Source organism: Rhinatrema bivittatum, chromosome 3, assembly GCF_901001135.1.
Source record: "Rhinatrema bivittatum chromosome 3, aRhiBiv1.1, whole genome shotgun sequence".
In the NCBI taxonomy this organism is placed as follows: domain Eukaryota; kingdom Metazoa; phylum Chordata; class Amphibia; order Gymnophiona; family Rhinatrematidae; genus Rhinatrema; species Rhinatrema bivittatum.
Window position 1 is genome coordinate 75,931,949 of NC_042617.1, and position 23,734 is coordinate 75,955,682.

General features: G+C 44.3%; 1 long non-coding RNA gene across 1 annotated transcript in view; it reads left to right on the forward strand.

Moving 5' to 3' along the window:
- Positions 1 to 23,734, forward strand: part of LOC115086917 — a 157,935-nt gene that overhangs the window by 110,262 nt on the left and 23,939 nt on the right. The gene's annotated exons all lie outside the window — the stretch shown is intronic.

The following is a 23,734-nucleotide window of genomic DNA, read 5'->3' on the forward strand; positions in this document are numbered from 1 at the left end:
CCCAAATTAGGCAATGTCAATGAAATTGCCTAATTCAGAATGGTTTGGGAGAACTGAAAAATAATTTAATTTTTCCAAAATTTCAGAAAAAATTCATTTTTGAGTTAGCGCGTGCTAACTCCCAATAGTGTGCACTAACCCGAAAATCGGGGCCCCCGAAAAAAAAAACCCACAAACCGTGGGAAAAACGAAATTCCTGCGGGGAGGCTCCGAAACAAAGCCCGACACAAAATTTTTACTCGAAGCACAACTCTATTTCTTAGTTCTTTCAGCACTCTGAGATGGTCCAGGTGATTTGCTACTCTTTAGTTTGTCATTTTGTCCTAGTACATCTTCAAAGTTCACTGTTTCATTTCCTCTGAATCATTACCTTTAAATTTAATTTCCAGCATGGGTATCTCTCTTACATCTTTCTGAAGCAAAGAATTCATTTAGTCATCTGGTATGGCTTTGTCATCCCTAAATGCCTCTTTTATCCCTTGATTATATAATGGTCCAACTGACTCCCTTGCAGGCTTTTACCTTGAATGTACCTGAAAAAGTTTTTATTATGAGTTTTTGCTTCCACGGCAAACTTCTTTTCAAATTCTCTGTTTGCCTTCCTTATCAATGCTTTGCATCTAAACTTGCCAGTGCTTATGCTCTTTCCTGTTTTCTTCATTCGGATTCCTTTTCCATTTCTTCAACGATGTACTTTTAGCTATTATAGCTTCTCTCACCTCACCTTTTAACCATACTGGTAGTCATGACGAATTCCTTCCACCTTTTCTAATCCATGCCTGTTCATGTTCATGCCTGTTCTAAACTCATCAGCTTTGCAGGTGCTCCTTTCAGTTTTTTCCTAACCATTTTCCTCATTTTATGATAGTCGTCTCTGAAAGTTAAATGCTGTTGCAGTAGATTTCTTTAGTGGCCTCCCTCCTGTTATTAGGTCAGAATCATGAGAGATCTAGAACAGGTAGATGTGAATCGGTTATTTACGCTTTCGGATAATAGAAAGACTAGGCGGCACTCCATGAAGTTAGCATGTGGCACAATCATGTGGCACAATCATCTTCTCTCCAGCCTTTGCCTCATTCTTAACAACAACAAAACTGAGATCCTAATCATCAATCAAGACATCAACATCAAACTTCTAAACCCAGCTGACCTACTCAACTCATCCACTCCCATATTAAATCACTCACCACATGTTCGAGATCTAGGTATCATGCTAGACAATCAGCTCAATTTTAAAAAATTCATAAGCACAACCACCAAAGACTGTTTTTATAAGTTACAAGTCTTAAAAAAATTGAAGCCTCTTCTTTATTTCAACGATTTTCGGATGGTCCTACAAGCCATTATTCTATCAAAAGTCGACTATTGCAATTCGCTTCTCTTTGGCCTTCCATATTCATCCATCAAACCCCTCCAAATGCTACAGAACTCTGCAGCCAGAATCCTTACCAATACGAATAAAAGAGATCACATCACCCCCATTCTCAAGCTCCTCCACTGGCTGCCTATAAAGCAAAGGATCCTATATAAAGTACTCACCGTAATTCATAAATCCATTCACAATATCTCTCCTCTTCAATTATGTAACCAACTACGCCCTCACTCCTCCTCTAGACCCATCAGAGGAGCATATAAAGGCACACTCTATGTACCTTCAACAAAATCCTCGCATCATAAACGTGCCATATCTACAGCAGGCCCCATTCAATGGAATGCGCTCCCACCAGACATTCGGCTTGAGTTCTGCCACTCTTCATTCAAAAAAAAACTTAAAACCTGGCTCTTTAGCCAAGCTTTTCCAGGACCATGATCATCATTTTTTCCCCTCCAACCAGCAAAAACATATCTTCTTCACAAACCCCCATTTTCCATACCACTACCTACTTCGGTATCTAATCTCTTGCTGCAGGACACTTGAGACTTTCTCACTTATACGTTATAATTTTTATGCTCAATAAGACCTGTCAACTTAATTGTTTAAGTCTTTTTTTTTTTTTTTCTCCTTTATCTTTTGGTCATCAATGTTACAACGTTATTGTTAAATTTTGAACTTATGTACACTGTTCCAAGTTTCATAACCTTGTTCTATGTAATGCCTTTTGGCAATTTTCATGTTCTGTTTCAATGTAAACCGATGTGATCTTTATTTCATATAGGAACACCGGTATATAAAAATCTAAAAATAAATAAATAAATTTGAAACTAATCGGAGAAAGTTCTTTTTCACTCAATGCACAATTAAACTCTGGAATTTGTTGCCAGAGGATGTGGTTAGTGCAGTTAGTATAGCTGTGTTTAAAAAAGGATTGGATAAGTTCTTGGAGAGGAAGTCCATTACCTGCTATTAATTAAGTTGACTTAGAAAATAGCCACTGGTATTACTAGCAACGGTAACATGGAATAGACTTAGCTTTTGGGTACTTGCCAGGTTCTTATGGCCTGGATTGGCCACTGTTGGAAACAGGATGCTGGGCGTGATAGACCCTTGGTCTGACCCAGTATGGCATGTTCTTATGTTCTTAAATTTGATCATGTTGTGATCACTATTGCCAAGTGGCTCTAACACTGTTTGTCATTTTTTTTTCAACTTAAAGCTCAAAGCAATCTTTGAGCAGTCATCATTTTCTTTGCTCATTTCTCTGCTGGATTTCAGAGATGTTGTGTTTCTGAAGATCTTTCAGAGCTAAAGAAAAGCTATAAAGATTAGAAAGAAAAAAAAAGGAGAACTTTAAAGTAAGGCTGGCTATGCTGTTTCCTCTTGTCACACAATGTCACTGTGTGTAAAAGAAGCAACTGCAATTATCTGTACAATGCTACAGTGTTATTGCTGTGTTGTATCACTGAAGAGGCAAGAGTAAGAGACAGTGAGGCTTATATTAAAAAAAAAAATCTGAACTTCTAAATTTAGGCACCAAAGTTAGAAACATAGAAGCATGATGGCAGAAAATGACCTTATGTCCCATCCAGTCTGCCCATTTATCCAATTAATTTAGCATTATAATTATCATTTGAGATCCCTGTATTTATCCCATGCTTTCTTGATTTTAGATACTGTTTTTGTCTCCACTATCTCCACTGGGAGGCTGTTCCATGCATTCAGCACCCGTTCTGTAAAGAAATATTTCCTAAGATTACTCTGAGTTACCCGCTTTCAACTTCATCACATGACCCCTCATTCTAGAGCCTCCTTTTTGTTGAAAAAGGCTCACCTCCTTGAAGGCATGGAAACCATCGAGATATTTGAATGTCTCTAACATATCTCCCCTTTCTTGCCTTCCCTCTAGGGTGTACATGTTTAGATCTTTAAGTCTATCCCCATATGCTTTAAAAGAAAGACCACTGACCATTTTAGTAGCCATCCTCTGGATTTACTCCATCCTGTGTGATCTCCAGAATTGTACACAGTGGGGTAAATCTTTAAAAAGTACGCTGGATTTTATAAGATACGCGCGTAGCCTATAAAATCCGGGGTCGGCGCGCACAAGGGGGTGCACATTTGTGCAACCTGCGCGCGCTGAGCCCAGCGCACGCTGCCTGTTCCCTCCAAGGCCGCTCCGATTTTGGAGCGGCCTCGGAGGGAACTTTCCTTCGCCCTCCCCCCACCTAACCCACCCCCCCCGGCCCTATCTAAAAACCCCCCCTACCTTTGTCGGCATAACTTTGCGCTCACCGGCCAGCAGCCCCGCTCCGTCCTCCGGTCCCAGGGGCTGGTCCGGAGGCCTCGACCACGCCCCCGGGGCGGTGCCACGCCCCCGGGCCCGCCCCCAAAATGCCGCGGCACACTCCTGAAACACCGCGATCGCGTTTTTTTTAAAGATTTACCCCACTGTGTACAATTCTGGAGATCACACAGGATGGAGTAAATCCAGAGGAAGGCTACTAAAATGGTCAGTGGTCTTTGTTTTAAAGCATATGGCCGCCGGCATGCATAAGTCCAGGGGCTTTCAAAAAGGGGCGGGAGGGGGTGTGTCCAGGGGCGTGCTGCGGTGTATTGGGGGCGGGCCCGGGGGTGTGGTGCCGGCCCGGGGGCGTGGTCGAGGCCTCCGGACCAGCCCCTGGGACCGGAGGATGGAGCAGGGCTGCCGGCCGGCGCGCGCAAAGTTACGCCTGCTTTCAGCAGGTAGGGGGGGTTTAGATAGGGCCGGGGGGGTGGGTTAGGTAGGGGAAGGGAGGGGAAGGTGGGGGGAGGGCGAAGGAAATCGGAGTGGCCTCGGAGGGAACAGGCAGCGTGCGCTGGGCTCGGCGGGCGCAGGTTGCACAAATGTGCACCCCCTTGCGCGCGCTGACCCCGGAATTTATAAGATACGCGTGCAGGCCTTTTAAAATCCACCCCAGTATTCCAAGTGAGTCTCACCAGAGACTTATACAGGGGCAATAGTACCTCCCTTTTTCTGCTGATCATTCCCCTCTCTATGTAGCCAAGTATCTTTCTGGCTTTTGCCAGAAAGATCCTGTTTGGCCACCTTAAGATCATCAGATTCAATTTCCCCCAGATCCTACTCTTCCTTTGTGCTTAGAAGAATTTCACCTCCAATGCTGTACCTTTCCTTCAGGTTCTTGCATCCTAAATGCATTACTCTATATTTTTTAACATTACATTTTAGCTGCCAGACATTAGACCTTTCTTCAAGCTTCACTAGATCCTTGCCCATGTTTTTCACATCTTTCTGTCTGTCCACCTTGTTACAAATTCTGGTTTTATCAGAAAAAAAGACAAACCTTTTCTCACAATCCTTTCATTATGTCACTCATAAAAATGTTGAAAAGTACTGGACCAATCCCTGAGGCACCCCTCTAGTAACATCCCCCTCCTCGGAGAAACCTTCATTTACCACTGCCCTTTATCGCCTCCCACTCAGTCAGTCACTCCAGGATCCATACCAAGGGCACACAATGTATTTATGTCTTCAGGCCTTGCTGAAATCCAAGTACACTTCATCAGCACTCTTCCTTAATCCAAGTCTCTGGTCACCCAATCAAAGAAATTGATCAGATTCAGCTGACAAGGTTTAACTCTGGTAAAACCATGTTGCTTTGCATCTTGCAATCCATTAGAGTCCAAAAATTGCACTGTCCTCAGTTTTATCAGTGATTCCATTAGTTTGCTCACCACAGAGGTCAGACTAACTGGCCTGTCGTTCCCAACCTCCTCATTTCCACTGTTATGAATAGGAACCACATCTGCCCTTTTCCAATCCTCCGGGTCTACTCCAGACTCTAAAGAAGCATTGAAAAGGTCAGCCAGCAGAGTTGCCAGGACATCTTTAAATTCCCTTAGTACCCTTGGATTATCCCATGCAGTCCCATCGCCTTATCTACTTTAAGTTTAGTTAGCTCCTCATGAACACACTGTTCTGAAAGTTGATTGAGATTTACCTCACTTCCAATTTTATTTGTGTTTGCTTTATGTGATCCTGCTTCAAGCCCTTCCACAGTGAACACTGAATAAAAATATTTGTTAAGCAATTTTGCTTTTTCCTCAATAGTCTCTCTATATATTCCTCCCTTTGAGTCTCACAATGCCACTTTTTGCACCCTATATTCTAGTCTTTCTTTCTAAAGCTAAGTAGAAAAAAATGCCTAAGAAACAAAAATAGCACTGCAAAAAATTTCTTTAAAAAAAAATAAAAACAAAAAGCTATTAATAAAAAATATCCCCTTTCAAAGTAAGGTCTCCATAGTTTAATTCAGCCACAAATATACATATTGTTGTTCACCTCCTCCAATAAAGGTGGATAGGTGCCTATTTTCTGCTGACTTTAGGGTCCTAAGTTTTCAGCTGAAAATTTACATAAATTTTAAATCCTAAAACTAAGGTTCTTAAATGTAAGCCTTATCTTCATTTGCCTAGATTTAGTATCATAGGTTAAAAACCTAGTTCTGAAAATCAGTTTTAAGCTCCTAACTTTGTTTCCCTGACCTAATTCCACCCCTGTTATCACTCAGAGGCCAATATTAAAAAAAAGCTTAGTCCCTAAATTTTGATTCCTTAATTAAGTACCTAGTATGGAATCAATTACGAGTCAAACTTGGGTTTCGAAATCTTCAGCTGAATTTTCATATAAATTTAGGGTCCTAAAAGTAATGCTTCTAAATTTAGGTCAGCTATTTATTTGCCTAGATTTAGATTCTTAAATTAGGCAGCTAGTTCTAGTTCTAAAAATAAGTGCTAAGATGCAAACTTTGTTTCCCTGTCATAACTCCAACTTCATAGCCACCCAATTTTTAGGATCCTAAATTTAGGAGTCTAATGAAACTATTATCCTAAATTTAGGATTTCAACTCTAATACATTTTTAAAAGGACCAATTTAGGAGTCTAACTACATAAGTTAGGAGCCTAAACTCTTTGAAAAGTGGCCCCAGTGTTTGCCTTTTTCTCTGTGTGCAATGAGCGCACTTGTGCATTGCAGACTGCAGAGGGAGATCTATTTTAACAGATGCAGTGTCTCTGACCAGTGACCACTACACTGACTAGATTGAACAGCAGCTTTGACTTTTTGTTTTTTGTTTTCTCTGACTTTCTTTGGTTGGAAAATAGAGACAGTATACACTGGCTATACTTTGCATGTGATTCTTTTTCCATAAGCTGAGTCATCCAAGTGGACATCAGACTATAATGGCTGTCAGCAAGCAGATAATGTATGACATGCTTTTTAACAAGAGACTATGGGGCCGATGCAATAAATATCTTCATCTATCTAATATTCTATATACACACCAGTACACTAGTAGTATACGAAGAGTGAAGAGTCACACACAGACAGAGAGTGCAATAGATAGCACACATAAGGGGGCCGATGCAATATGGTGCACTCAGCTGAGCGTACTGTATAACCCGCAGTTGGACGCGGGTTGTGTAGGCGCTACCTAATCCCCTTATGCAATAAGGGGATTAGCGCCTCCACAACCCTCGTCCAACGTGGAGTGAAACTAATAGCGCTCTTCACATGCAAATGCATGTGAATGAGGCTATTAGCTATTCACTCCGAATGCAAAAAATAAATGTGCGTCTAGAAATTAACACCCGCCAGGAGCAATAAATATGCTCGCACACCCCTAGCACCTCCTTGATAACAGGAGCCAGCGAGCATCGGCCATCTGCTGGTTAAGAAAAGAGACAGCCAGGGGTTCAAGAAACAGATGCTTGTCAACTGAGCATCCATTTCCTGCACCCGACTGTTGGCACTTTTTAAAAATTATTTTTTTAAAAGACTTGTTCCTCCTACTTAATATCGCAACAATTTTAAGTAGGAGGCTGTACAGAAAAGAAGCTTTATCTGCTTTTCTGTACTACTTTTAGGAGTGCTCAGCAATTAATGCCTGCTCCTGGCATTAACTGCTGAGCACTCGCATGTGAAGAGCGCTATTAGTTTCACTCCACGTTGGACGCGGGTTGTGGAGGCGGTAATCCCCTTATTGCGTAAGGGGATTAGGTAAGCGCCTCCACAACCCGCGTCCAACTGCGGGTTATACAGTGCGCTCAGCTGAGTGCACTGTATTGCATCGGCCCCCTTATGTGTGCTATCTATTGTGCTCTCTATCTGAGTGTGACTCTTCACTCTTCGTATACTACTAGTGTACTGGTGTGTGTATATAGAATATTAGATAGATGAAGAGCACACCACATTTATTATAAGATTAACCTCCTTAGCTATTCCTTGTGACTGAGCAACTGGGGCAAATTCCATCATGCCACAAGTGTTGCGGTCTCCACCGCTTCTCCCCGCTCAGGGCTCAAACCAGCCTACCTCCGTTTCAGGAATCGCCGCGTTCCGCCTGCTCTGGACCCCGGGGGCTTCTCTCACTCCATGTGGCAGCCGCCATTACGTGCCTGCTCCTTGTCAGTCTCTCACGCGCGCGAGGACGCCCGTCTTGAGCGCTCAACCACCGGGAAGCCTGGCCCCGCCTGTGCTGCTGATGTCACGCCCGGGCCCCGATATAACCGGCGTCCAAACTCTCTCTCATTGCCTTGCAACGAGGTTCACAGCTCCATAGTTGTTCTTAGTTGCGTTCCTGGTGATCTCCACGTTTCCTGCTTCTGACCACGGTTTGCCTCTGCCTCCGCTTCAGCCTGCTTCCTGCCTCTGACCACTGTTTGCCTCTGACTCCGCTTCAGCCTGCTGCCTGCCTCTGACTCCGGTTTGCCTCTGACTTCGCTTCAGTCTGCAGCCAGCCTCCGACCCCGGCCTGCTTCCGCTTCAGCCTACAGCCCGTTTCAGTCCTCGGTTTGTTACCGACTCCGCTTCAGTCTACAGCCTGCTTCAGCCTCCGGTTCTTCACTGACTGCTTCAGCCTACAGCCTGCTTCAGCCCCGGTTTGCTACAGACTCTGCTGCTGCCCGCTGCCCTGCCTTCAGCCGGCCCTCGGCCCTGTACAGCCGGTCTCCTGCTTCCCGGGTACCTTGGACTATCCTGCCTGTTTGCTCTGGTCCCGGCCTAGCCTATCTCAAGCCCCTGGACTTTCAGACTCTATTCCTGGTCCCAGTGCCCTACGGGCTCCTCCCGGGGGGTTCCTGGTTCCCGGGTGCACACCTCCTGCCTGCAGCTCCGCCTCCTGGCCTACCCTGTCACCCTAGGTAGGTCAGCCCAAGGGTCCACTATCTCGCCAGCAGTCTCCAACTGCAACAACAAGGAGGTAAATGGGCACTAGTAGCAACAACAATGGGAAAGGAAAAAAGAAAACTTGTCCCCCAAAGGAACATAGGGTGAGCACAAATACTAGTAGCACTATTGATAGTACTGAGACAATCGTGACTCCCCTGCCCAAGCTAAAATGAAATATTTTAGCAGGAGGAAACCAGAGTCAGTAGTGGTCAAGAAGAAAGTCAAGATGGAAGAACATCTGCCATCTGCTTCCACTCATCTCTGTTCCTATAGTTCAGGGAAAGGAGAAGGCAGAGTCAGTGGACAGCAACATCAGCAGTGGAGGGGCAGGGATACTAGAAGTGGAGCACCCTAAAGCAGCACAGTGCTTCACCCTGATTTCTGAGCAGTATCTGAAACAGATTCTTGAAGAAAGTACAGTATTGATTCAGATGAATCATATGAGGATTGCTCACAGGATATATAACTGCTGGAGTAACAAGACCCTTCCAGGAACAACAGGTAGTGGAGAGGATGAGGGATGCTCTTGGCCTTTTCCCTCCCCATCCTTCCTTAATCTCCAGCCCTAGCAGTAGCACCCAAGCATCCAGAGAGGAAAAGGCAATCCTCCAAGATGCAGAGGCACTTTAGAGTTAGGTGTAGCCACGGGTGGACCTGGGTGAGCCATGGCATGAAGAATGACCATCGCTAACTCATTAATTGTGATGGCTGAAGAAGGAAAGAGCCCTCTGAAGAAAGGCTGCCACGAAAGCCCATCCCTGTGATGACGAAGAAGTCATCCCACTGAAGCAAGGCTGCCATGGGAGCCTATGCCCGTGGCAACAGAGAGGCCTGCCGGAGTATAGCTGCAGCAGGACCCCATCCCACGGTGGTGGAAGAAGGGGTTTGACGTGAGCCTCGGTGCACGTGTGTGAGAATGGGAGCCTGAGGGTAGGCGTTTGTGCGTGAGAATGAGAGCCTGGGGGTGTGTATAAGAATGGAGCCTGAATGTGTGTATAAGAATGGGAGCTTGGGTGTGAGTATGAGAATGGGAGCCAGAGTGTGAGTATGAGAATGGGAGCCTGGGTGTGGGTGTTTGTGTGTGAAAGAATGGGAGCCTGATTATTTTGTGTGTGTGTTTGTGTGAGAATGGGAGCCTGGGTGTGTGAGTGAGAGCTTGCGTGTAGTGGAACATGTGAGAGTAAGAGCTTGTGGGTGTAAGGGAGTCTGTGAGAGAGAGCATGAGCCTTTGTGTGTGTGAAAGTGAGAGGAAGGGAAGAAGATAGGAGAGAGAGAAGAAACATAAGAGAAGAGTGACCCTGGAGAAAGAAATAGGAAGTGGAAAAAAGAGACCTGGACCAATTGATTAGAAAAATAAAAAGATCAGATAGCAAAGGTAAAAAGAAATTATTTTGAAATTTTAGTAATTAGAATATGCCATCTTTGGATATGTGCATTTCTTATAATTTTGCTCTTTAACTTTCCACTGTTCGTTCTCCTTTCTCAGGCTATTTCGGTTTTGTTTGCATGTTTCAATTTCTAAATTGTAGTCCCTTATTTCTGCATTAGGTAAGGGTCAGTCTATGCTCTGCTGTGTGTGTCTGAGGTGCAGTATTGTTGTTAGCAGGTAGTTTCTCTGTAGAGATTTGTAGCAGTCTGCTTGTTCTGTTATCCCAGTAAGTGGTGTATTAATGTTGCATTGTTTCTATTTCATAAGGTTGCTGTTATTTGAGTCCTGAGAGTCAGTGCTATTATGATACGGTATGGCAAGGTTCTAGGTGCCGCCATTTTTTTTTATTTTTTTTTTTTTGCAGGGGTTTGTGTTAGTTCACAAAATATTTAGCCATGGAGGGAGGTTTTTTTTTGGCTGAGATTAACCCAGAATTTGAATATAGCTTTTCTTCATGTTGGGTTGTAATTTGAACTGTTGTAGTTTTGCTCTGCACCAGTTCTCATGATCATTGCTATTTTAATGTAGTTATGGTGATCTCTGCTTTTCTGAAAAGAGGATTCTAGAAAGAATACATTGATATTTATTTTATGACATAATTGATTGGATCTGATTTTTATGTGTTCTTTGCTTTTTACCTATTCTTGTTTATTTAATTGCAATAAATAGAAAATATATTAATACAGATGAATAAGGAATTTTTAATGTTGGTAAGTGCTTGAAATAATATAGTTAAAATAGTCCAAAAAGCATAAGGGCTATTGTAGACTACTTAGGAACCCATTGTAAGATGCATGCTAAGGCATTATTTATCAATAAGAGTTCAACTAGTAGGGTTCAGACCTGTATGCTTACTGCCCACCCTTGTTAACCTTGGACCAACCCAATAACTCAGTTCTGGCTATGCCACTGGGACCAGGTTTTTGTAAAATACATTCTCTGCTGTAAGGCTATCAGTATAGGAAAGATACTGGGCCATATTATAAACAGTAGCATGTAGCATCGTTTAAAAAAAGAACACCTGTTAGCATTGGTTTCAGGGGAGGTCATCTGTAGTAGTCTGAGGACCACATCACCACTCAAAGCATCAGGAAGAGCAGGAAAGCCAGAGAAAAGGAGGAATCAATCTCCCAAACCGACCCCTCTGGCCCCTTCCTCCAGTGAGGTGAAAGACAAGCAGCCTCTAACCCCAAGTCAGTGGCAGGCCATCTTAGAGCAGATGGGATGTTTTTACCACATCACTGTCCTGATGTAGGAAGCAGGCAGGGTCAAAGGTGGTGACACAATGCATCAGGGTAATGATTGCCCTGGATGACCAAGCCTTAGTAGATCATGGAAAATATAGGAATTAAGTGGCTGCTGCTGTACCTTTTAGCCACCCCCCCCCCCCCACCCCACCCCAGTTACAAAATGCCCTCCCAGACTACATTCAGTAGAGAGGTTATCCCCACCTTGTATACTCGGTGCCATGCAGTTCAGCTGACCAAGGTGGAAAGGGGAAGCATCCATGTCATGAAGGACATCTAGACCAGCCAGAACACCACACATGCCTACCTTTCCTTAATAACAAAAAGTACTTAGCAACTGGATATAAACTATGCTAATAATATGATAATCTTATTTATATTAAACCACGTTTGTTTGAGATGCCAATAAACGTATATTCCTTGCAACAACAACTCTCATACGGGAGCCCAATCTTTACAATTAAGACGTGTGTATTTTTATATTCACTTAAATATTTATTTATTTATTTATTTATTTATTTATTTTTAGATTTTTATATACCGGTGTTCCTATATGAAATAAAGATCACATCGGTTTACATTGAAACAGAACATGAAAATTGCCAAAAGGCATTACATAGAACAAGGTTATGAAACTTGGAACAGTGTACATAAGTTCAAAATTTAACAATAACGTTGTAACATTGATGACCAAAAGATAAAGGAGAAAAAAAAAAGAAAGACTTAAACAATTAAGTTGACAGGTCTTATTGAGCATAAAAATTATAACGTATAAGTGAGAAAGTCTCAAGTGTCCTGCAGCAAGAGATTAGATACCGAAGTAGGTAGTGGTATGGAAAATGGGGGTTTGTGAAGAAGATATGTTCTTGCTGGTTGGAGGGGAAAAAATGATGATCATGGTCCTGGAAAAGCTTGGCTAAAGAGCCAGGTTTTAAGTTTTTTTTTTGAATGAAGAGTGGCAGAACTCAAGCCGAATGTCTGGTGGGAGCGCATTCCATTGAATGGGGCCTGCTGTAGATATGGCACGTTTATGATGCGAGGATTTTGTTGAAGGTACATAGAGTGTGCCTTTATATGCTCCTCTGATGGGTCTAGAGGAGGAGTAAGGGCGTAGTTGGTTACATAATTGAAGAGGAGAGATATTGTGAATGGATTTATGAATTACGGTGAGTACTTTATATAGGATCCTTTGCTTTATAGGCAGCCAGTGGAGGAGCTTGAGAATGGGGGTGATGTGATCTCTTTTATTCGTATTGGTAAGGATTCTGGCTGCAGAGTTCTGTAGCATTTGGAGGGGTTTGATGGATGAATATGGAAGGCCAAAGAGAAGCGAATTGCAATAGTCGACTTTTGATAGAATAATGGCTTGTAGGACCATCCGAAAATCGTTGAAATAAAGAAGAGGCTTCAATTTTTTTAAGACTTGTAACTTATAAAAACAGTCTTTGGTGGTTGTGCTTATGAATTTTTTAAAATTGAGCTGATTGTCTAGCATGATACCTAGATCTCGAACATGTGGTGAGTGATTTAATATGGGAGTGGATGAGTTGAGTAGGTCAGCTGGGTTTAGAAGTTTGATGTTGATGTCTTGATTGATGATTAGGATCTCAGTTTTGTTGTTGTTAAGAATGAGGCAAAGGCTGGAGAGAAGATGATTGATCTGTTGCAAACAATTGTTCCAGTGAGCCAAGGTTTTTTGTAAGGATTCTGAGATATATATGGGATTTGTAACCCATTACAAAGTGAATAGCTCACCATATATATTTTAAAATCATCGGGTTTGTTGCAATAGCTTGTTATTCGAAAACGACTGTGAACCTTGGCGGTTTTTTCTTTTTTTTCCTTTTTTTCAAATTAATTCTTTTTTTTAAAGTCCACACAATCTGTTCACTGCAAAATATATCCACAGATGAAGAAAAGCAAACAAACACTTATCGTGATGTTGAATCGCATAGGCATTACAACTTCATGTGCCCTTCCCAAAACACCCGAATCTGTACTGCAGTTTCAATCTTAAACTGCTTTCTCCAGATGCAGGCGTTTTGGGAAGGGCACATGAAGTTGTAATGCCTATGCGATTCAACATCACGATAAGTGTTTTTTTTGCTTTTCTTCATCTGTGGATACAGTAGGTTAGTCCTGAAGGAAATGATAGAGAGATGCAGGAAAATAGTGGGGCATTTTTATTAGCACATGAAAGGTGGGCAACAGCTCCATGGGAAGCAGAAAACTATAGGGGCACCTCTGTGCCAGCTTATTCAGGATGTAAGCACCAGGTGGAATTCCACCTATCTATCCTGCAGGGGTTATTGGAGCATAGGACAGCCCTTTATGACTTATCTCTGGAAAGCAAGATAGATGTAGATCACCCCTTGGGGCATCTTGCTTGTTTACACATGACACAGATGATATGAGTCCTGAAGCCCTTCAAGGATGCCATGGAGGATCTCAGTTCCATATGAGCCACTCTGGGTGAGGCCATCCCTATATCAATATCCTGGAGGAGAAGTTAGAAGGTTTCCAACAGAAACAGACACTGGCACCAGAGGTGTTGCTGTTTATGGACTCCGTGCAGCAGCAGGTGCAAGATAGCTTGAAACTCTCACCGAGAAGCATACTTATATGCTAGCCATGCTGTGTGACCCATGGATGAATGTGAGTATCATCTTCTGGAAGGTGGTGATATTGGCTAGAGTGCAGGAAAGGGAGTGCCAGAGGCAGAGGGACAAAGGGGATGCAGCACACGAAAGAGTAGGCACTCCATACAGTGATGTCAGCATGAGCTTTCAGCTACCACTTCACCCTTACCTTTATCCACTATGCCCCCCCCCCCAACTCCAATGGTCACCACAGAATGGGCTTTCCTGATACTGGCCATAGCTACAGTCATTGGTGGCAGATGATATTTTCCTCCTCCAGCAAAGGAGACCCCAGCACAATAATCAGTCACATGCTATCTTGCAGAGTCCATCAAAGACATAGGCACAGATCCGCTGGCATATTGACTGAGCACACAAGGCTGCAGTCTGACCAGAGCTTGCCAAGGTGTTGCAGCATCCTTGGGGTTTTGATGTCACTATGTTTGCTGCCTTACCTCTCATATTATGCCTTGAGGCTTTGATGCAACTGTACTGTTTGCTTTACCCCTGGTTTTATACCCCTGGTTTGATGCCACTGATGTCTGCCTTTACTCATCACTCTATGCTTTGGGATGATTAAGCCACTGTAATGGCTGCCCTGCTCTGTACTCCATGCATTGCAGTTTTCAAATCACTGTCAGGCTGATACAGTAATATCGGTGGGAGAGCCGGCACTCCGAGGCGAGCGCCCGCTCTCCCAACGCACACCCAGGCCACTCTCCTGGTTGCACGATCCAGTATTTAAATGAGAGCCCGCGGTAAAAGGAGGCACTAGGGACACTAGCGCGTCCCTAGCGCCTCCTTTTTGACAGGAGCGGCGGCTGTCAGCGGGTTTGACAGCCAACGCTCAATTTTGCCGGCGTCGGTTCTCAAACCCGCTGACAGCCACGGGTTCGGAAAATGGACGCCGGCATAATTGAACATCCATCTTCCGACCCGCAGGCCGTGGGCCGATTTTTAATTTTTTTTAAATTTTGGGGCCTCTGACTTAATATCGCTATGACATTAAGACGCAGGGTGTACAGAAAAGCAGTTTTTCCTGCTTTTCTGTGCACTTTCCCGGTGCCGGTAGAAATTAACGCCTACCTTTGGGTAGGCGCTAATTTCTGAAAGTAGAATGTGCGGCTTGGCTGCCCATTTTACTTTCTGTATGGTGTGGGAATAACTAATAGGGCCATCAACATGCATTTGCATGTTGCGGGCGCTATTAGTTTCGGGGGGGTTGGACGCGTCGAAAACACGCGGCCAATCGCGGGCTAACAGTGCGCTCCGCCTGTGTGCTTGCTATCCTAACCCTCATTCTATACCTTGGGATTTTGACCACTGGCTCTCTGCCATACCCATTACTCTAGGCCTTGGGATGTTTATGCTGTGCTGGTTGCTTCACTTTGCACTTCATGCTTTGCATTATTTAGGCCACTGTACTTGCTCCCTTAACCCTCTCTGAGTTCTTGGGAGGTGGTTCCATTGTGCACTTTTTCCCTAACAAAAGTGATTGCTGCTGTGTGTGTATGAGCCTCGTCCCCACTACTTACAAAAGTAAGTGAAAGCTGCTAAATGGAAAGGGGGCAAGTAAAGAAACTGTTTTAAGTCTCTGCAATGTACTTGTAAGGCATGAAATCTTTCCTATCTCTATTTTTGCCCCTCCCTTCACCAACCCCAATCTACAGAGCTCTTCCGTTGCCCCATCATAGCCTTCCCCTTGCTCTTCCATTCCATCCTACTCTTCCCCTTTTCCATCCATGGAGGAATGGAATGGGGCAAGTGAACTAAGGGCCACAGTTTAAGCAAACTTAATAAATACATTGGTATTTAATATTAATAATGTGCTGGGGCCAATGAGGTGTGTGTTGCATGGAGGGGGAAGGACAAGGAGTGGGGATGAGGGTCCGGTGTGCCACAAATTATTTTTGTTTATGTAACTGCGTCTTGGGCTGAAAAGGGTTGGGAAACACTGAGTTAGAACAAGATGACCTAGTGTAATTGTGGGAAACGTATAGGCTCCTTCTGTGGGGCTCAAATTCCAATGAACCTCTGATTAGCTACAGCTGGAGTTTCAGGTCTCAGGGCGAGGCTTTCAGTATTTGATAATGGAGTGGAAAACCCAAAGGCAGTTAAGCTGGATCTTACAAAATCCTTTTTTTCAGACACTGGTTTTAAAGGTACATAAGAATATTAGAACGTACGATATGCCATACCGGGTCAGACCAAGGGTCCATGATGCCCAGTATCTTGTCTCCAACAGTGGGCAATCCAAATCACAAGTACCTGGCAAGTACCCAAATATTAAATAGATCTCATGGTACTAATGCTGGCAATAAGCAGTGGCTATTCCCTATTGATTATTAGCAGTTTATGGACTTCTCCTCTATGAACTAATCAAAACCTTTTTTAAATCCAGCTACACTAGCTGCGTTAACCACATCCTCTGGCAATGAATTCCAGAGCTTAATTGTGCACTGAGTGATACTTGCTAACTCCATGGAGTACCCCCTAGTCCTTGTATTATCCGAAAGAGTAAATAACCGTTTCACATTTACCTGTTCAAGTCCTTTCATGATTTTGTAGACAAGAATCATATCTTCCTCAGTTGTGTCTTCTCAAGCTGAACAGTCCTAACCTCTTTAGTCTTTCCTCATAGGGGATCCCGTTCCATGCACTTTATCATTTTGGTCTCTCTTCTCTGTACTTTCTCCAGTGCATCTATATCTTTTCTGACATGTGGTGACCAGAATTGCACTCAGTATTCAAGGTGCATCCTAATCATGGAGCGATACAGAGGCATTATGACATCCTCCATTTTATTTGCCAGTCCCCTCCTAATGATTCCTAACATTCTGCTTGCTTTTTTGACCTCCACAGCACACTGAACTGACGATTTCAATGTAATATCAACTATGACGCCCAGATATTTTTCCTGGGTGGTAAATCTTAAAATGGATCCTAACATCGTGTAGCTACAGCATGGGTTATTTTTCCCTAAATGCATCACCTATCTAGGCCTCTCCTTGTCCTACCCCTCAGGACCTCCCTGTATCACTACCTTCAAGCTATATGTTCCATGTTCGCTGTTGTCCTTGTCTTGCCTTGTCTTGTCTTGTCTTGTCTTAGTCTGCTCCTGTCTACTCCTCAGTTCCAGTCTTGCCTACACACTATTCCTGTCCAAACTTCAGTTCTAGCCTTACCTGCATGCTGTTCCTGTCTAAGCCTCAGTTCCAGCCTTACCTGCATGCTGTTCCTGTCCAAACCTCAGTTCCAGCCTTATCTGCATGCTGTTCCTGTCTAAGCCTCAGTTCCAGCCTTACCTGCATGCTGTTCCTGTCTAAGCCTCAGTTCCAGCCTTACCTGCATGCTGTTCCTGTCCAAACCTCAGTTCTAGCCTTACCTGCATACTGTTCCTGTCTAAGCCTCAGTTCCAGCCTTATCTGCATGCTGTTCCTGCTAATCCTCAGTTCCAGCCTTACCTGCATGCTGCTCCTGTCTAATCCTCAGTTCTAGCCTTATCTGCATGCTGCTCCTGTCTAATCATCAGTTCCAGCCTTACCTACATGCTGTTCCTGTCTAAGCCTCAGTTCTAGCCTTACCTTTATGCTGTTCTTGTCTAAGCCTCAGTTCCAGCCTTACCTGCATGCTGTTCCTGTCTAATCCTCAGTTCCAGCCTTACCTGCATGCTGTTCCTGTCCAAACCTCAGTTCTAGCCTTACCTGCATACTGTTCCTGTCTAAGCCTCAGTTCCAGCCTTATCTGCATGCTGTTCCTGCTAATCCTCAGTTCCAGCCTTACCTGCATGCTGCTCCTGTCTAATCCTCAGTTCTAGCCTTATCTGCATGCTGCTCCTGTCTAATCATCAGTTCCAGCCTTACCTACATGCTGTTCCTGTCTAAGCCTCAGTTCTAGCCTTACCTGCATGCTGTTCCTGTCCAAACCTCAGTTCTAGCCTTACCTTTATGCTGTTCTTGTCTAAGCCTCAGTTCCAGCCTTACCTGCATGCTGTTCCTGTCTAATCCTCAGTTCCAGCCTTACCTGCATGCTGCTCCTGTCTCATCCTCAGTTCTAGCCTTATCTGCATGCTGCTCCTGTCTAATCCTCAGTTCCAGCCTTACCTGCATGCTGTTCCTGTCTAAGCCTGTTCCAGCCTTACCTGCATGCTGTTCCTGTCCAAACCTCAGTTCTAGCCTTACCTTTACGCTGTTCCTGTTTAAGCCTCAGTTCCAGCCTTATCTGCGTGCTGCTCCTGTCTAATCCTCAGTTCTAGCCTTATCTGCATGCTGCTCCTGTCTAATCCTCAGTTCCAGCCTTACCTGCATGCTGTTCCTGTCCAAACCTCAGTTCTAGCCTTACCTGTATGCTGTTCTTGTCTAAGCCTCAGTTCCAGCCTTACCTGCATGCTGTTCCTGTCTAATCCTCAGTTCCAGCCTTACCTGCATGCTGCTCCTGTCTAATCCTCAGTTCCAGCCTTACCTGCATACTGTTCCTGTCTAAGCCTCAGTTCCAGCCTTACCTGCATGCTGTTCCTGTCTAAGCCTCAGTTCCAGCCTTACCTGCATGCTGTTCCTGTCTAATCCTCAGTTCCAGCCTTACCTGCATGCTGCTCCTGTCTAATCCTCCGTTCCAGCCTTACCTGCATGCTGCTCCTGTCTAATCCTCAGTTCCAGCCTTACCTGCATGCTGCTCCTGAATAAGCTTCAGTTCCACTCTTACCTGCATGCTGTTCCTGTCCGAGCCTTGCTCCGGCCTCACCAGACTGTCCAAGCTTTGTTCCAGCGTCACCTTGCATTCTGCACCACTCTGAGGGTGGTGTACCCCATGCTCCGTCTGGATAGGAGCCATAACAGTAACAGGTGCTTTGGAGTCTACATGCTACTGTTGTTGGTGCCTTTTGCCCTTCTTTTGGAGCATTGAGATGTTCTTGCTACTCTTGGTACTGCTTTGCTCCTCTCACATTATCTTGGGGTTTGATGCCTCTGCTTGGCAACTTTGCCCTGTCATGGTGCCATGGACAATTCTTGTCACTCTTGGTGCCACTTTGCCCTACGTTTGCTGTCTTGGAGTGCTTTTCCCTATGCTGTCAATGTCTGCCTGCACGTTTCACTAAACTTGAATAGAAAATTCCAATTTTGGGGCCCAAAATAGAATAAATTGCTTCCCTCATTGACTTTAATGGGAAATGAATGAATGACACAAATGAACTGAAATAACAAACTAAACCAACATTTGTTTACATTCCCCATTCTTAATAATAAAAGTATTTAATACTCTTTCTTTCTTTTTCCTTCTCTCCTTTAGGAGCCGTCAGTGGTGGCCAGATTTTCCACTCCAGACAGGGCTATTTGCAGGATTCTAAATAAATAAATTGCAAAGTACTTTGGGGGTCATTTTTTCATGAGTGGAACTTTATAAATCAGTCATTATTAATAATAGTAGGGGACTTGAACAAGGGGTCTCTAGGTCACATAGCTCTGTTGTTCTCACCTCACAGGCTACTCCTGCATGCAGCTCCCTTTAAGGTAAATTTTGAAAGCCGGGTGCACACCAAAATCAGAAGATGTGCGCGCGTGTAGGACATGTGCGTGTCCCCCAATTTTAAAAGCTGCCCACAGGTCCCGATGCGCAAATATCTCACATTTGACAAAAAAGGGGCAGAATGTGGGCGTGGTGTGGGCATGGGTGTTCTGGGGCGGGGCCAAGAGATACGCGCCTAAGTGCCTGGGCGCATGCCCAAGTATATTTGAGCGCAAATTTACTTCTGCTATAGAGGATGTTTAAGTCTTAATAAAACTATCACCAGGCATCCCTGAAGTGTTTGAGGGGGTCTAGGCTAACTGGGGGGTGTGCAAGTTAATGAATCAGAGGGGTACGGAGGACCTAGCTCTAGACTGGGCAAGCTAGTGGACAAACTGGTGAAACTGGTCATGGCATGGACAAGCGCCTGTTATAAAATTCCCTCACTCGCACGGCTCAAAGCTGACTTGATGTGGCTGTGCATGGACATGAAAAAATTAGGCACACGCACATGCACACTGGCGCTATTTTATAACATACGCGTTTATGTGCACACAAGATTTAAAATTGCTGCTTATCTGGCTCCGTGCTCCCATTTGAAAGTTACCGTCTTTATTCTGTCCAGAGACACTGCCATTCCCCTCCTTTTCTGCACTTACCATCTGCTTTCCCTATCTTTGCTTAATGTGCTTTCCTGTTCAAATGGCAAAGAGCACGGGTGAAGTAAAGTCTCTTCTACAAAAGTAAAACTCCTGTAAAAAGATTGCGATTGCATGCTTGCTGATCTGACCCTGTTGGTTTCCTCTGTGATTCTACCAAATCCCAGCAGAACGCGTGGAGTGAGGCTCTGTGCCAGCCTGCGTTTTGATAGGATTCTGCTTTTCAGAAGCCTAAACAAGAGCCATAGTATTGTTTACATTTCCTCACAGGGTCTTAGACAAAAAAAAATGACATAATTGCATTAAACACAGACATGTTGATTTTCCCTATTTACTCATTTCCCTATTTACTCATTTGAACAGCTTGGTGTGTCAGGCACAAGTTGAGACGTCTTTGTTCAAGAACATTTGACTCCTGCTACCCCTCTTTCTTTGTATTCACCAGATGTATACCAGAGGGATTAGAGAAAACAGATAGACGCTTTGTATTGTGTGGCTGACATTAGCTACTAGTGTCAGCATCACTAAAGAAAGGAAAGGAAGGCCATGTTTGTAAGCATGAATTGTTGGAAATGGTGTTATTACTGAGCAAATATTTGTGGTTCAGATTGAGAACTTGCTTGTAAGGCAGCACTTGGTTTGAAACCATATATATATTTTTTTTTTTAACAAAGGTTGGCACGGGACAGAAGGAGGATGGACTGGGCATGGACAATGTTTGCATGTAATGAAGAATGCAGTTCTATGGTACAAGTAGCTCGGTACACAAGCATAGCCCATTGAGAGACCAGCGCTAGGTTTTAATCCTTATCTCAATGCATTCTTTTATCCCAGTAATCCTGTGTTTCCCCTTAAAGCAGATACACAATATTTACACTGACAGTGCAGAAATGAAACTGGACAAGACAATTTGAGGCTGCTAGTTACTTGCACAGTTATTTATTTTATTTTTTAAATTTGATTTATATTCTGCTAAGACCAACATAATTGCTCATTGTGGTTTACAGTAAAAACATTTATAAACACATTAAACAAACTTTAACATGTATTACAGAATCACAATATACTCAAACATCATCTTGCTCATAGGTTGGCACATTCTGGTTCACATGGTGGGGACTGGGTCTATGGCATGTCCCTAATTTTCTTTGAGGGACTGCCATATTTCAGCACAAGCTATTTAATCCATTTTTGGCCATTCTGCTGCTCTTAAGCACATGATCATACCCAAAGGAAGTGCAACAAATATAGAGTCCCATAGGGATCTCTATGAGGGATATGGCCTAGTGGTTAGGACTAAGCAGTGTAGGGTACAGCAGTGTTTCCCAAACCGGTGTACCATGGTGCCCTCGTGCGCCATCAGATCCGATCAGGTGTGCCAGCAACTACCTGCTATACCGCCTCCTCGGCCAGTGCCTTGGATTGCCACAGTGCAGGAGCAACATGTCACTAGCCGCCTGATGGCAGGGTAGCTAGACAGGGAAGTACTACAGTGAGGCTGCATCGTCAGGGGAGGAGCGGAATCAGCGAGAAGAGAGCCGTTGGAGTCCGAAGCAAGACAGTCGCTAGAACCAGAACGGCGGCTGGCGAAAAGGAGAAAAGCGAAGTCAAACCCAGAAGCACTGGAACGGGGCTGTGTATGCCAACGCATGCCCAAGGAGAATTGGTCGGAGGGAGGGTCCACCTTCTACCTTCAGTGTTCATCATGCAGCTGGAGAGTGGTGGAGGTCAGCGGAGGCTGAGCCAGTACAGCGTGAGGTCGCCAGAACTTGTACAGCAGCAGAAGAAATGGAGCCACTGAGAGAGAAAAAAAAAAGGAAAAGCACTGCACGGGGGCATGTGGAGCGGGCAGCTGGAGTCATCAAGGAGGAGGAGCATCTGGTCATCCACACGACCTCCTCAAAGAGATTGGCTGCCAGAGCCGGCCCACAGGAGAGGTGAGTGGAGCTGGAGACAAGAGCACATCCACTGCAATGAAAGAACATAGGCCTCTCTTAAAGGAGCTGTGCACCATTTGTTTGTGGCTGTGAGAGGATTCTTCCCATCCCTGGAGCCATGCAGGGGATGACTAGACCTGAACCTCCATGGGGAGGTGGGGTAAAGTGTGTTGAGTTGCAGCTAGATCTGCAGCCTATGCCAGGAGAAACTCGCACGGCAGATTCTGAGATGGTAGGCAGCATGTGACTGTTGATGCTGGGGGTCCATGCTCTGTGTGCTGTTTGTTATTTCCCTCTCTGGTGTTGCAGCTGGAGGTGACAGTTGAAGGACAGAAGAAGAGCCACATTGTGACCAGAGCCTTGCCAGAAGACCCACAATGGAGAAATTCTACATGCAGCCTCTGACAGTACCATTGTTATTGCTTGAATTGAATTTCTTGTTCCATTTGAATCTAGTTACTCCAGTTTGAAGAGGAAGTAGAGAAAAACCATTAAAGAGACTGTTGTTTGTTTTCTCCATATTTGCCATCTATCCTGAGGTGTTTTTTTTTTTTCTTTTAGTGCAGCTTTCTTTGGAGATGTGGATTGTGATATAACGTTTGGAAGGGACTTCAGTTCCCCATCCAGGATACCCCTGTCCACCTGAGATACGAGTTCAAATAAGAAGTTTGGATAACTGAGCTATCTCAAGAACAAGTGTGTGTATTGCCAAATATTTATTACTGAAGATCCGCAGCAGTAAGTTTGTTTTGGTACACTCAACCCAAGTGTCCTGCCTGTTTATTTGGCAATCACATTAACTAACCTATGCACTCAAGAATAGAACAGCAGAGAAGAGAGGGAGAGATATCTCTTGCACCTTGTGGCACTGGCGGTGTATCCTCCCACATCAGAAGAATCTGACCCCTGGGGCTGTGGGACTTTGAGTGGATAGTGCCCCGGGATCCTGTGTGACCACTGCCTTCATAGATCAAAACCCGAAGAGAGGCTGCATTTATTCCTACATATTGAGAGCCTAAAGGTTCTCTACCAATGACTGATGGTTGTAGATGTGAGAGGGACAGTTCCCCCATGGGAGAGTCTACAATAGGGAGTTCATAGCTTATAAAATCCTCAGCCACCATTTAAGGTGTGGGAAGTCAAGTTGACTTTAAGAGGGGCCTGCATGTTTATTGTTCCCTATTTTCTTTCATTTTTGTGGTTGAGACCGAGGTTAAGTATAGAAACAGAGTACCTTTGCTTTTTTAGTTACCAAGGTTTTGGAAATATTTCTTTTTATGAGGGGGGAAGTTTTCTTCCTCTGCGTTTTGGTTAGGGAGTTTTCCTTTTGTACTCCAAGGCCCAGGAACTCGGGTTTTTGTCCAGCATCAAAAAGAAGGGTATCTTTCACTACGAACGAGCCAACATAGATTGCACAGGAGTCATCCATAGGGAGAAGGAGTGAAATAGGAAAGAAGGAGACCTTGTGGAGCCAATCTGGTGATCCACGATCATCTCAAGGGGATAACTAGAGGAGTAAAAGAAACCCTTTAGGTACCACTAGCAGGACAGAGGAGAGGAAGAGAGATGACTCAAGGAGAGGTAGGAGAACTGGGAATTGTTTCATGGATACAACTGCATTAATTGGAAAGCTATTCCCTATCCATTGGGAGGGAGCTGACAAATACCCTAGAGAGTGGGAGACAGATTACAATTGACAATTACAATTGGCTTTATT